The following is a 12458-nucleotide window of genomic DNA, read 5'->3' as shown; positions in this document are numbered from 1 at the left end:
AAACAGTCAACTCTGGAAAAAGGAGCACTTTATAAATATGAGAATTATGTAAAATACATGATAAATATTGTTGGGTGGATGTTCAATATAGCTTTTGTGGTATTTCTTAATCTGTATTTTGCTCAGAATCATGTTTTCTATGTCTTTTCACTGTGTTTTGGTTTAAGCCATTTCTTCTTATATATCCATCTTTTAGTGATTCCAGTTTTTCAGTTTTACCGGAGGAACATTTATTTTTCTAATCTTTTTTTAATTGCCCAAGTTTAAATATTGTTCTACTATTCTATTTCGTCAACAGATATCAGAAGGCATTAAATTGTTCAGAATCACCATTATGTAACATTACTATAATTTCCATGCACAAATAGTTCAAGAAGGCCAGTCCCAAGTATTTACTCCCTTCATGTTTGCAAGGTAATCTCACGCCAAGGTGTTTGTGTTATCTCTTCTATCATCAGACTCTTTGATGTGTTGTCTCTTATGAATGGCCCAAATAGGTGACAGCACGACGAATCATTATAAGACTAACTTGTAATTTCCCTGCTTAAGAAATGGTAGTTTTCCAGCCATTGTGACTGCATGCTCCCAGGTTGAGGTAGTAGGTTGTATAGTTTAGAATTACATCAAGGGAGATAACTGTACAGCCTCCTAGCTTTCCTTGGGTCTTGCACTAAACAACATGGTGAGAACGATCATGATTCCTCCAGGCCTTTTCTCCCTATGAGAGGTAAGATTGGGTATGATTATTTTATGGTATTTTAGAATTCAAGTTTTGTTTAATCCTTGTACCCATGCTGTATTTTCATATTCTGTTTCCTCGGGTTAGATTTTGTTTTAAGAAAAATGTGAGACTTTGAGGGATTCAGTATATCAGTTGTCCATTGTCACAAAAATGCTGCATAATAAACACCAAATTGTCAAAAAAATGCAGCATTGTCACAAAAAAATGCTGCATGATAAACACCACAAAGCCTCAGTGGCATACAATAAATGCATATTTAGCTCATGAGTCTGTGTATCTGTGATTTACACAGGTTTTCTGGTCTTGCCTGGGCTCATTTCTTCTGGCTGTCCGCTCTAAGATGGGGTCACTAGATTGATGGGGGCAGCTCATTTCTGTGCTATGTGTCACGTCTGACAACAGATTAGTTCTAGCACATTCTTATGGTAAAGGCAGAGGAATAAGAACAAGGACAAGCCAAGTGACTTAAGGATCTTACAAGCTTCTGCCTGCTTTGTATTTGCTAATATCTCATTGGTCAAAGGAAGCCACATGGCCAGTCCTGAAGGCAGAGTGGCCACTACTACAAAGTTTCATGGCAAAGGACATGAACTCAGGAAGGCATTACAAATTGGGGCTGTTTTTTGCAACTGTATTGCACTTTCTTAGATATCATCAAATTAAAAGAATTTTGTACTCTCCACTCGAGGAAGTTTCCAAGATAAAGAGCCATGTTTTGGAATTCACATTTTGGGTTTTAGGCTAAGCTGGTCTTTGAATGCAATTTTATATCCCTCTTATTGAGATATGCTCTAGCCAACCTCTATGAAAACTTCTATGGAAAAATACCAAAAGACTGGAATAGTAATAATGTAGAGATTGATTATCTCAAAGCATAAACTTGGTCATTTCATAGTGATAACCAATGTCATGAACAACAGACATTTTACCTGTCTTAGATGGAAATCCCACAATCTACAAAGAGCATATGAGCAGCCAAACCAGCACTCAAATCCAGATCTGTCAATTAGGAAGGAGTTAGTTGTTCCATGTCTGGATACTTTTCAGTAGAAAATACAGATGGGTAGTCAGAAGGTACATAATGAGGTATTTAGTCCATTTTATTATTTTCTGGTAGTTTAATGTACAAAATATGTCAAAGGAAATGGTTATGCAGTCTGTAGGTATAGTTTCTCTCTCTCTCTCTCTCTCTCTCTCAGCTACCTCAAAGAAAAGATGAAATTCCCTGTGTCAGGATTTTGATTCTATGCTCAAATATTTTTATGGTGAATTACCACCAGTGATTGTCATGTTACTAAGAGGTCAAGAATAACTAGCCCCATGTCATAAAGAAGCACGGCTGAAGGTTCGATGTTACTTTGAAACCACCCTGAAACTCTGCAGCAGAACTAGGAGCAAGACTCAAAGGCTGCTGTGCCGTCTTTATTTCTTAGCTCATTCTTTCATTCTTTAGAAGGGACTATGCCTTGCTTTAGAAGATGCTGTCATTACTTTGTGACATTTATTATGAGTTTAACATTAAGCATACTTGTTACCTGTATCTGTGTTGGATGAGTTTGTATATTAAACATCTGTAGCCACTTGACACAGATGAGGACCTACTTATACTGTTTATACATTTATAAAGCTTCTTTTTTTAAAAAAAAAAAATCATGTTATCTTTTTCTACAAAACAATAAGATCCTCTCCTTTTCAATGGGATAAACCTGAGTGGGTTTACACATCCATGATTCCCAAGAGCAAGCTAGTGTTTGGGATACCCTGCTTCTGAAGACAAAGTAACCTTACTAGGATTGAATTTCTACTGACTTTAGTAATGAGGTTTTATCTACTAGAGTTTAAATAATGCCTTATGTGCTTTTAGAATGGCTGTAGTATCTAGGAGCTCACATTGTTTTGATTTTTAGCCAATAGCTCATGATGGGACAAAGAGTTTGAGAATGCAAGGAAAATAAATAATGTTGGAAGCCACTTCAGATACCATCTTAGTGTGAATTTCAGCAGTAGTGGATGGGTAAAGTATTTTCCAAAATAATGTATCCCTTGTCTTCATCTTTGGTGAGTATGTGTTCTATTTCCTCAGGGAAACTCTTCACTGAATTTTATGTAATGGACAGTCATTTTTAACCCCATAAATCCCAAATACATCATTTAGACAAATGGCCATAGTATCTTCTAGGAATTAATCTCAGGGTTTAAGAAGGAAAAGAGGAGGCCAAGGCAGGGAGGACCACTTGAGGTCAGGAGTTCAAGACCAGCCTGGCCATCATGGTGAAATCCCATCTCTACTAAAAAATACAGAAGTTAGCGAGATATGGTGGCATGCACCTGTAGTCCCAGCTACTCGGGAGGCTGAGGCAGGAGAATCGCTTGAACCCAGGAGGCGGAGGTTGCAGCGAGCTGAGATCGTGCCACTGCACTCCAGTCTGGGTGACAGAGCAAGACTCTGTCTCAAAAAAAAAAAAAAAAAAAAAGGAAGGAAAAGAAACTTGTAGTAGGATACACTTTTACATATTTATCAAGAAATTATATCTCTATGGGTGGTACATATGCTATTTTAATTTTTCAGAATCTGTTAATCCAGCTATTTTCCTAGTTCACTGATGAGCTTCAAAACATAGAAACACTGCTGGCATCTTGACCTTCTTCATCCAGCAAAGAATGTTTTGCTGACCCAATTTAAGGGGACTGGTCATTTAGAATAGTGAGTTTATAAACTTTATTGAAGATGGATCATCTGTGCTCCTTAATTAGCAGGCATAAGATTCTTTCCTAATTGGCTTATTAATAGAGATACTAAAGCTAGCATGTAACAGTGCAAGCAGCCCCCTTCTTATACCAGAAATGTATTTACTTCTAAAGACAGTCTTGTGAGGACAAACACTAGCCTTCTCTCTAAGTTGACTTTGGCATATTGTCTTCTCTGAGCTTTATGAAGATCTAAGGAAAAAGGAGTAAACCAAGTTTTTCTTAATTCAAGCAATATATATTTCCTAAATATTTAATATAAGTTCCAACTACAAATAGAATAACAACGTAGGCCACTACTATTTTTTCTAACCAATCCTTCAGGGCAGGTGCTGCTGTTAACGCATGGAACACACTCTAGGGTAGCAAAGTTTTACATAATCAAATGCTTCTTTACTCCAGAAGTCCAAGTACTTGAGCTGAGGGCAAGAAATCTGAGGATGGCTTCCCATCTTTACATAAATACATCAAGTTTCCCCCGTTAATTGTAGGTCACACAGCCTATATTTTTTAATATATTTTAGTTCCCTTCACTAATACAGAACCCTTTGATGCAGCACACAAAAAAGTTACATTTTAGAAATAGGGATATTGTGACATTGAGCAGGGTCCTATAGATCTTCCTAGTACAATGGTCATTCATTCAACAGAAGCATGCTTGACTCGTGCACGTAAAGAGAATTCACCTGGGGACATGAGTACATGAGTGCTGGTACCCAACCTGGTTCTGCCATAGTCAAATCATTTAAACGTTATGACCTCCACTCTTCAAATATGTAAACTCGTGGAATGAAACGCAATAGTTTCTGTGGTACCCATAATGAATATTCTGCAGTTCTGGGATTGTCACTCAGTAATCTTTGATTTCATGAGTAGACTCTTACTTCTTTTTTTCTTTTTCTTTTTCTTTTTTTCTGAGACGGAGTCTCACTCTGTCGTCCAAGGCTGGAGTGCAGTGACGCGATCTCAGCTCACTGCAAGCTCCGCCTCCTGGGTTCATGCCATTCTCCTGCCTCAGCCTCCCGAGTAGCTGGGACTACAGGTGCCCGCCACCGCGCCCGGCTAATTTTTTGTATTTTTAGTAGAGACGGGGTTTCACCGTGTTAGCCAGGATGGTCTCAATCTCCTGACCTCCTGATCCGCCCGCCTCGGCCTCCCAAAGTGCTGGGATTACAGGCGTGAGCCACCGCGCCCAGACAACTCTTACTTCTTAGACTACATATCCTCCCTGTCTTACAGCGTGGAAGGGTATTTCCCCAATTCTATCTCTGCACTGTCAAAGGGACATGAGCAGAATAGTAAGGAACATTTTCAGTAATGGTTGCCACATCAAACTACTAACGCTGAAGGCCATATTAAGGCAATGGAAAAAGTAGCCTGAGAAGAAAGTAAATATTAATCCCCTTGTTCATTCCGTGGTTTGCTGATGGCTAAGGTAATAAAGAAAAGTAAATTAGTTTCTGCCAAGTTAATGTCTATGATCAGACACTGAATATCATTTTACAGTGTAGATTATCTCAGTGGTGAACAGGAGGGACTGTGTCAGATTCACCACCTCCTTCCCTGGTTCCCGTTTGTGCTCTTTCTGAACAAAAATTATGTGCTTCGTGCTCCACCGCCAACTGCAGTATGGAGCACATGAGAGCTTCTGTGGCCCTTCTCAACCCTTTTACATCAGTCACAGAACTCCCACTGTTCTGTGCTAATGCAAAATGCAATAACGTTTAGCATCAGGACATCTCTGAGTCAAGAGGTTAACGGAAAACACATCTCCCATTGTGTTCCTGCAGCTCTGATACTGTTAATGGCGAAAACACCATGGAGACAAATAGATCTCTCTTTATTCAGGAAGCTTTGAGTGAAGAGAAAGTATATATGACATCTTTACAGCATGAGAGCCTCTCTATATGGTGCATTAAGGAGGGTGGAGGAGGGGAGAAGTTCACGTAACATCATGTTTAATATGGCTTGAGCCTTGTCTAGAAGATGGATTCTGTCTTTTTCATTTTCTTTCTGTTGCTTTAATAAATCGTTCCAGTTCTGGCAGGGGAAAAGGAGACTTAACTTCTCAAGATACAAATTCAGGGAAAGAGGACTCTTTGAATAAGCACAGTAGAGACTTTATGGGGTATTTCCTAAAATGTGACCCAAATAAATGTTTGATGACATAGCCACCTCTTTCTGACTTATCCTACTTTGTGCATCTTGCCTTTCTCTTCTGAGTGCTTCAGGTAGAAGGAATGTGGATCAATATATTTGTGAAAAGGAACCAAGGCAAAACAAATCAATACATTATGATTACACTGAGATTTTTACTTGAAAATTACCTGAAAGTAGACTGTGTGCTCTGTGTGGCCATCTAAAGATCACAGGCAAACACATTTTTGTGATCTTATTATCTGTTCACTTGCAAGGCTATCTCAGGGGAATCTTAGTCAAGATCACTTCTTGTTCCTATAAGACTTTAAAAAGAAATTTGTTTTATAGTTTATAAACTGTGATCAGAAGCTAAAATTAAGATGTCCCATTTCTTCAAGTGCTAAAGACTTTTCTCTCTGTGATTAAAAAAAAAAATTCTGGGTCAGGAATCCATTTTCAGGGTTATCTGCACAGTTCGGATCCCACAAATAATTACCACTTTTTATATTATATATAGTCTTTGAAACATTTGAGGGATATACATTATTTATTACTGATAAGTCCTGCTGTCATATGACTGTGAGGGCTTTGATGAGGGGAGTGGGGAAAGAGGAATGGGACACACATTCAGCTTTTACATTGAATCAAAAACTTTTAGACATGTTTCCAAACCAGGCTGATCACTGCAATTCTAGTGCTCTAATTGTTGATTGAATTGTACCAAGGGCAGCCAAATTTCATGTATCAAAGTTCATCAAGTCCAGGAAAGAAAGACAGCAATTCCAGAATGACTCATTGTTTGATGAATAAGGCCTCAAGTGTTCTGTGGTTGCCATTTTTATATTTGAATAAAATGTATAGGATTCAAGTCATAACTTGAATTCCAAATTGGGATGCATGATGCTCCATGGTGAGCCTGCAGTGTTAGAGCAACATACTGCTCCTGCTCAGCTGCCAATAAGCAACTTCAAAACATAAATGGAACATTCGTGGTGTGTGTTCTAAATCCTCGAGGGGCTTGAGAGTCTTTTAATCTATTTGTAGCTTTTTATTATTGAGTAACGAAGTGCTACTGATATACTGGAACCAATCTGCAAAACACATATTGAATGAAGCATAATTAAAGGATAGTATATCCCCCAAAGACTGAAGAGAAAGGTGCAAAATGAATTTATGGAAAGTAAACTTTTTATTATTTGCCATGACCAAGAAGCAGAGTTTTCTGGTTAATCAAGATAGTTTTTAATAGAATTGCCATGTATGAGATATACAAATGACCAGTTTTTAAAATAAAGAATATATTCTGCTTAAAACTAAAACTTTTGGCTGGGCACGGTGGCTCACGCCTGTAACCCCAGCACTTTGGGAGGCTGAGGTGGGTGGATCACCTGAGGTCAGGAGTTTGAGACCAGCCTGGCCAACATGGTGAAACCCCGTCTCTACTAAAAATACAAAAATTAGCCAGGCGTGGTGGCGGGCACCTGTAATCCCAGCTACTGAAACTTCGGAGGCTGAGGCAGGAGAATCACTTGAACCTGGGAGGCGGAGGTTGCAGTGAGCCGAGATCATGCCATTGCACTCCAGCCTGGGTGACAAGAGCAAAACTCCATCTCAAAAACAAAAACAAAACAACAACAACAAAAAACTGTTTTAAATACAATTTAACATCTCCTAAGATTTATAAGTTATTCTGAATCCTGTATGCTTCAAGGTCAGTGTTATAAAACCAAATTTATCTTGTATAATTAGTTGACACATAAAAGTACAAATTATAGACCTCACTTGGCAGAATATTGGTTAAACTAGAGTTCACCATTTATGTTCTGTGGCTTAAGTTGGAAGCTTATGTTAACATTGACTGATCTTATCTAATGGGAAAGTGCCAAAATGTTCTGTTGCAAATAAAGCATTACTCTTAACCGATCTATCCAAATGTTTACTTCTGGATATAGCATATATTTATCCTGTAAGCTTGGGTGGCTCTAAATTCATCCAGCTCTGTTGGCCATTCCCTGCCTTGCCAGATCTTTTCTCTACCGTTTTCTATCTGGCTCTATGCTCTCCGAGGCGCACCTTCATGCATTGCCTCAACAGTCTCTTTCGCCCACCAGCTTCTGAGTGTGTTTGGCCCAAGTGAGTCAACAGGGAGAGATTAGAGAGAAAGTGAAGAGAGAGGTTAGGGTACTGAAGAGAGAGGTTAGGGTACTAAATGCCCCTGACTCACTTCCTGTAGGCTACAGAGAGGACCTAGCTTTATTCCTTCCTGAGAGAGGCCATCTCTTGCAGTTTCAGCTCTCTCTCTGGCCTCTGATAACTACTCCCTCTTCTTGCTCTTTCAGGCCTTTGGGTGTAAGGACTTCCTGCTATTGTTAGCCCTGGGACACTTCACCGTCTCTTCTTGGTCCCTCTTAACTCTGTCCAATCTTTACAAATTATCCTTTCATTAAACTTTCCTCAGTTTCCCCATGTACATGTGTGATTTTCTTGTCTAGACTCTGATTCACCATCTGAAGTCAATGTAAATGAGATAACAGAAGTTAGTCACTCACTTTTCATCATGTGTGGGAGATGAGGGTTGGAGGAGTAGATATTTATCTTCCCTCTCATACTGTAAGCTCTGGAAGGGCAGAGACCATGTCTAATACTGCCTTTATGATTTCTTGCAAAACCTGGCGAAGGGCTTAGCTCACAGTGCATGCTCGGTGCACATGGAGAGTCTCACTGAGTTCTGAAATCCTCAAATTTGTTATAGGCTTAAATAAAATATAAGCTCTTGACTTAGGATGTAGACTTTAAGAAGTCAAGGGCCACATTATTTTTTTTTAACAGCATTTCTAATGGAATATAATCTCTCATGATACAACTATCATACTGACTCTGGAAATTCTAACTGAATAAAAATAGAAAATTTCCTTCCTGGGTTAGGTTGATTTGTGTTTAGCTGATAAGAAATAATTCTGCTTTAAATGTTTAGATCCAGTTTTTCTAACTTTTAATTTAACGTTACCAGCTCATCCCCTACTATTCGTTAATTTTTCCTATTTCTGTACGTGTGTGTGACTTTCACCTCTTCAGGAATATTGACAATTTTCTGAATATAATCTCAGTAGGGAAAACACATAGGGTGATCAAAGCAGGATTTAAGAACTAGGGAATAAATGATATAGTGACCAGAATAGGTGTCTTTACTATTTATTTATTTATTTTGCGACGGAGTGTTGCTCTTGTAGCCCAGGCTGGAGTGCAATGGTGCAATCTCGGCTCACTGCAACCTCCACCTCCCGGGTTCAAGCAATTCTCCCGCCTCAGTCTCCCAAGTAGCTGGGATTACAGGCACCTGCCACCATGCCCAGCTAATTTTTGTATTTTTAGCAGAGATGGGTTTTTGCCGTGTTGGCCCAGCTGGTCTCGAACTCCTGACCTCAGGTGATCTGCTTGCCTTGGCCTCCCACAGTGCTGGGATTACAGGCGTGAGCCACCGTACCCGGCCTTTAGGATGTAGACTTTAAGAAGTCAAGGGCCACATTATGTTTTTTTAACAGCATTTCTAATGGAATATAATCTCTCATGATACAACTATCATACTGACTCTGGAAATTCTTAAGCAAATTCTTATTTCTTAAGGTTCATATTGCCGAGTCACTTTGACTTTTACCCTAATGCCAAACTTTTGTATACTTCAAGTTTCAATAATATTTCATATTTTATGTAATATAGAAAATAAAAATGGAAAATACTTTGGTTTGTAAAGCAGTAAATTATAAATGTATCATTCATTTTCTACTCTGTACAGATTCCTGTTTTAATATCTAATTTCTCTGAAATTAGTGAAAGTAGGTTAAGAAAACCAGTGAGGTACAACTTGCCTTTTGACTTTCTTAACTGAAAGGAAACTGCCTGGCTAGTTCGAAGAGCAGATTCTTCACTGTTCACATTTTGCAAACAAGAGCATTTCTTTAACAAATGGAGGAGGGTGGACCATTGTCAATTCAGATAAGTTAAACTTTGCATCTCCCTGATAAGCTGAACTGTTTCATGATCATTTTACTAGTTCACTTGGGAAGTGACTGAAGCACTATTAGATAAGTTAAAATGAAAAAAAAAAAGTATGGAAAATATTTTTACCAACTGTTTCTTCTTGGCTTCTTGGCAAAGATCAACAGTTATGTTCCCTATCTAGGGATTATCTCTTGTGGGCCAGACCGGATGATCTAATAGGTCTTTATAATCTCTAAATACTGTGACTTTTATCCCCAAGTGAACTACATAGTTTATTTACATAGAAACACACTCGCAGGCTTAAGGAAATGCAGTCTGACTAATGCTAAAGAAAGTGAGCCAGGATGACTCAAATGACTTTTTTTTTTCTAAATAGGTTAAGTAAATTAAAATCATAGACATTCTCTCTCATTCCCCTCCAGCATATCAGTATGTAGATTTTAGATGTCAGAATTCCCTAGTAGTGAATTAATTTTCCTGCCATCAGCGAATTACAAACGGCTTGTCCCTAAACCTTTGTCATACTTCAAGAAAGCTCTTAGGTAGAGATTTGGTTTAATTTTTATTTTAATTCCACATTCTATCCCAGACACATGGAAAATTAAAAATTTGGGGAATGATAGAAAAATAAAAATTGCTAGAAAAATGCCAGCATGATGAGTAAAGCATAATCACTGTGCATTTCTACTTTATTAAGAATGTACTTTTGGTGTTGTTTGTTTGTTTTGAGACAGACTCTTGTTCTTTTGCCCAGTGCAGTGGCACGATCTTGGCTCACTGCAACCTCCGCCCCCGGGTTCAAGCAATTCTGTTGCCTCAGCTTCCTGAGTAGCTGGGACTACAGGCGCCCACCACCACGCCTGGTTAATTTTTTATATTTTTAGTAGAAATGGAGTTCCACCATTTTGGCCAGGCTGGTCTCGAACTCTTGACCTCAAGTGATCCGTCTGCCTTGGCCTCCCAAAGTGCTGGGATTACAGGCATGAGCCACTGTGCCCGGCCTAAGAACGTATTTTTGTGCCATGGGCTACATTTATCTAGACAAATGAAGCATTGGGAGGAATGTCAATATTTTAATAAAAAATTGCTTCCCCAGGACTGTTAGCAAAGACAACTCTTTTAAAAAATTTCGATAGTTTTGGGGGAACAGGTGGTTTTTGGTTACAAGGATAAGTTCTTTGGTGGTGATTTCTGAGATCCTGGTGCACCTGTCACCTGAGCAGTGTACACTGTACCCAATGTGTAGTCTATTATCTTTCACCCCCACTCCCACCCTCAAAGACAAGTTTTTTAAGAACTCTTTTTTACCCTCTATGTTGTACAAGCATTTTAGGTTTTCCCCATCAGGTAATACTTCAAATGGCCTATCTGGGACCAAAAATCAAAGCTGTTTTTATTGTGGCCGTTGATTTAAATTTTTCTGTAATTGAATCTCCTTCATACCTGGCTTTGGGCCTCTTACAAGTAAATACAGGGACAGTCAAAAGGTCTTGCTTCCAGAGGGCTTAGGGCTTCTCAGCTGATTACTTGCCCAACACTTGCATACAGTGGTTAAAAGAATGTAGCTAAATTATACCTATTAAGAAGGTATAGATAATCCATATTGTCTGTAGATTGTGTTTCTAAGGTAATATAGGATAAACTTCAGGCCACTCTTTATTTTCAGAGGAGGTGTCTGGATGCTGGTCTGTTCTGATGAAAATGATGGTAGCAAGGAATTCTATCTGAGGCTTGGCCCAGCCATCGCGCTCTCTGCTTCCAGAATCCTGATTTATAATTTGGAAATCTCTTCTATTTGAGTACTGAGGAGAAAGCCTTCTAAATATAACGCATTACTTTCTGGCAGCCCATAGCTCATGGCACGATTGATTATGTTGCTTATCCTTAAGCTAAAGCATTTCTTAAAAGGTGATCATTTTTCTACTCTCTCTGTATAGTACAGCCAACCCTTGAACGACTCAGGAGTTAGGGGCACCAACCCGCACACAGTGGAAAATCCAAGTATAACATAACTACTAATAGCCCACTGTTGACTGGAAGCTTTACCAATAACATAAACAGTTAATTAACATATATTTTGTATGTTATCTGTGTTATATACTAGATTCTCACAATAAGGTAAGCTACAGATGAGAAAATGTTTTTAAAAAATCATGAAGAAGAGACAATATATTTACTATTCATTAAGTGGAAGTGGGTCATCATAAAAGTCTTCGTTCTTGTCATCTTCACATTGAGTAGGCTGAGGAGGGAGAGGAAGAGGAGGGGTTGGTCTTGCTGTCTCAGGGGTGGCAGAGACAGAAGGAAATCTGCTTATAAGTGGACTCATGAAGTTCAAACCCATGTTGAAGAGTCACCTGTAAATGCTAAAAGCCCCAGTAAGTCACTCCCAACCTCTTCTGTATCAGATGATGACATCTCTCAGGGGCACTTCTGAAAATAAATTCAATATGGACTGTAGTATATATTCCTTTTTTATTTTTATTTTTTGAGACCACATTTCATTCTGTTTCCCAGGCTGGAGTGCAGTGGTGTGGTCAGGGCTCACTGCAGCCTCCAACTCTCAGGCTCAGTGGATCCTCCCACCTCAGCCTCCCAGGTAGCTGGGACTACAGGTGTGCACCACCACTCCCTGCTAATTTTCTTCTTCTTTTTTTTTTTTTTTTTGGAGAGATAGAGTCTCATTTTGTTGCCCAGGCTGATCTTGAATTCTTAGGCTCAAGCAATCCTCTCACCTTTGCCTCCCAAAGTGCTTAGATTACATATGTGAGCCACCACACTCAATAATATATTCCTTATCTTGCAGAGTCTTAAGGTTTATTAAGCAAGA

The 12458-nt window shown here is 39.0% G+C and overlaps 1 non-coding gene across 1 annotated transcript; it reads left to right on the top strand.

Moving 5' to 3' along the window:
- The first annotated feature begins 587 nt into the window (after positions 1-587).
- Positions 588-658, top strand: MIRLET7A-2 (microRNA let-7a-2). The gene has a single exon (NR_035548.1). It is a non-coding gene; the product is annotated as a microRNA let-7a-2 (primary transcript).
- The last annotated feature ends 11800 nt before the right edge of the window (positions 659-12458 follow it).

The sequence above is a fragment of the Pan troglodytes genome, chromosome 9, assembly GCF_028858775.2.
Source record: "Pan troglodytes isolate AG18354 chromosome 9, NHGRI_mPanTro3-v2.0_pri, whole genome shotgun sequence".
In the NCBI taxonomy this organism is placed as follows: domain Eukaryota; kingdom Metazoa; phylum Chordata; class Mammalia; order Primates; family Hominidae; genus Pan; species Pan troglodytes.
The sequence above is the reverse complement of the archived record's forward strand: the minus strand, read 5'-3'. Positions and strand labels throughout refer to the sequence as shown.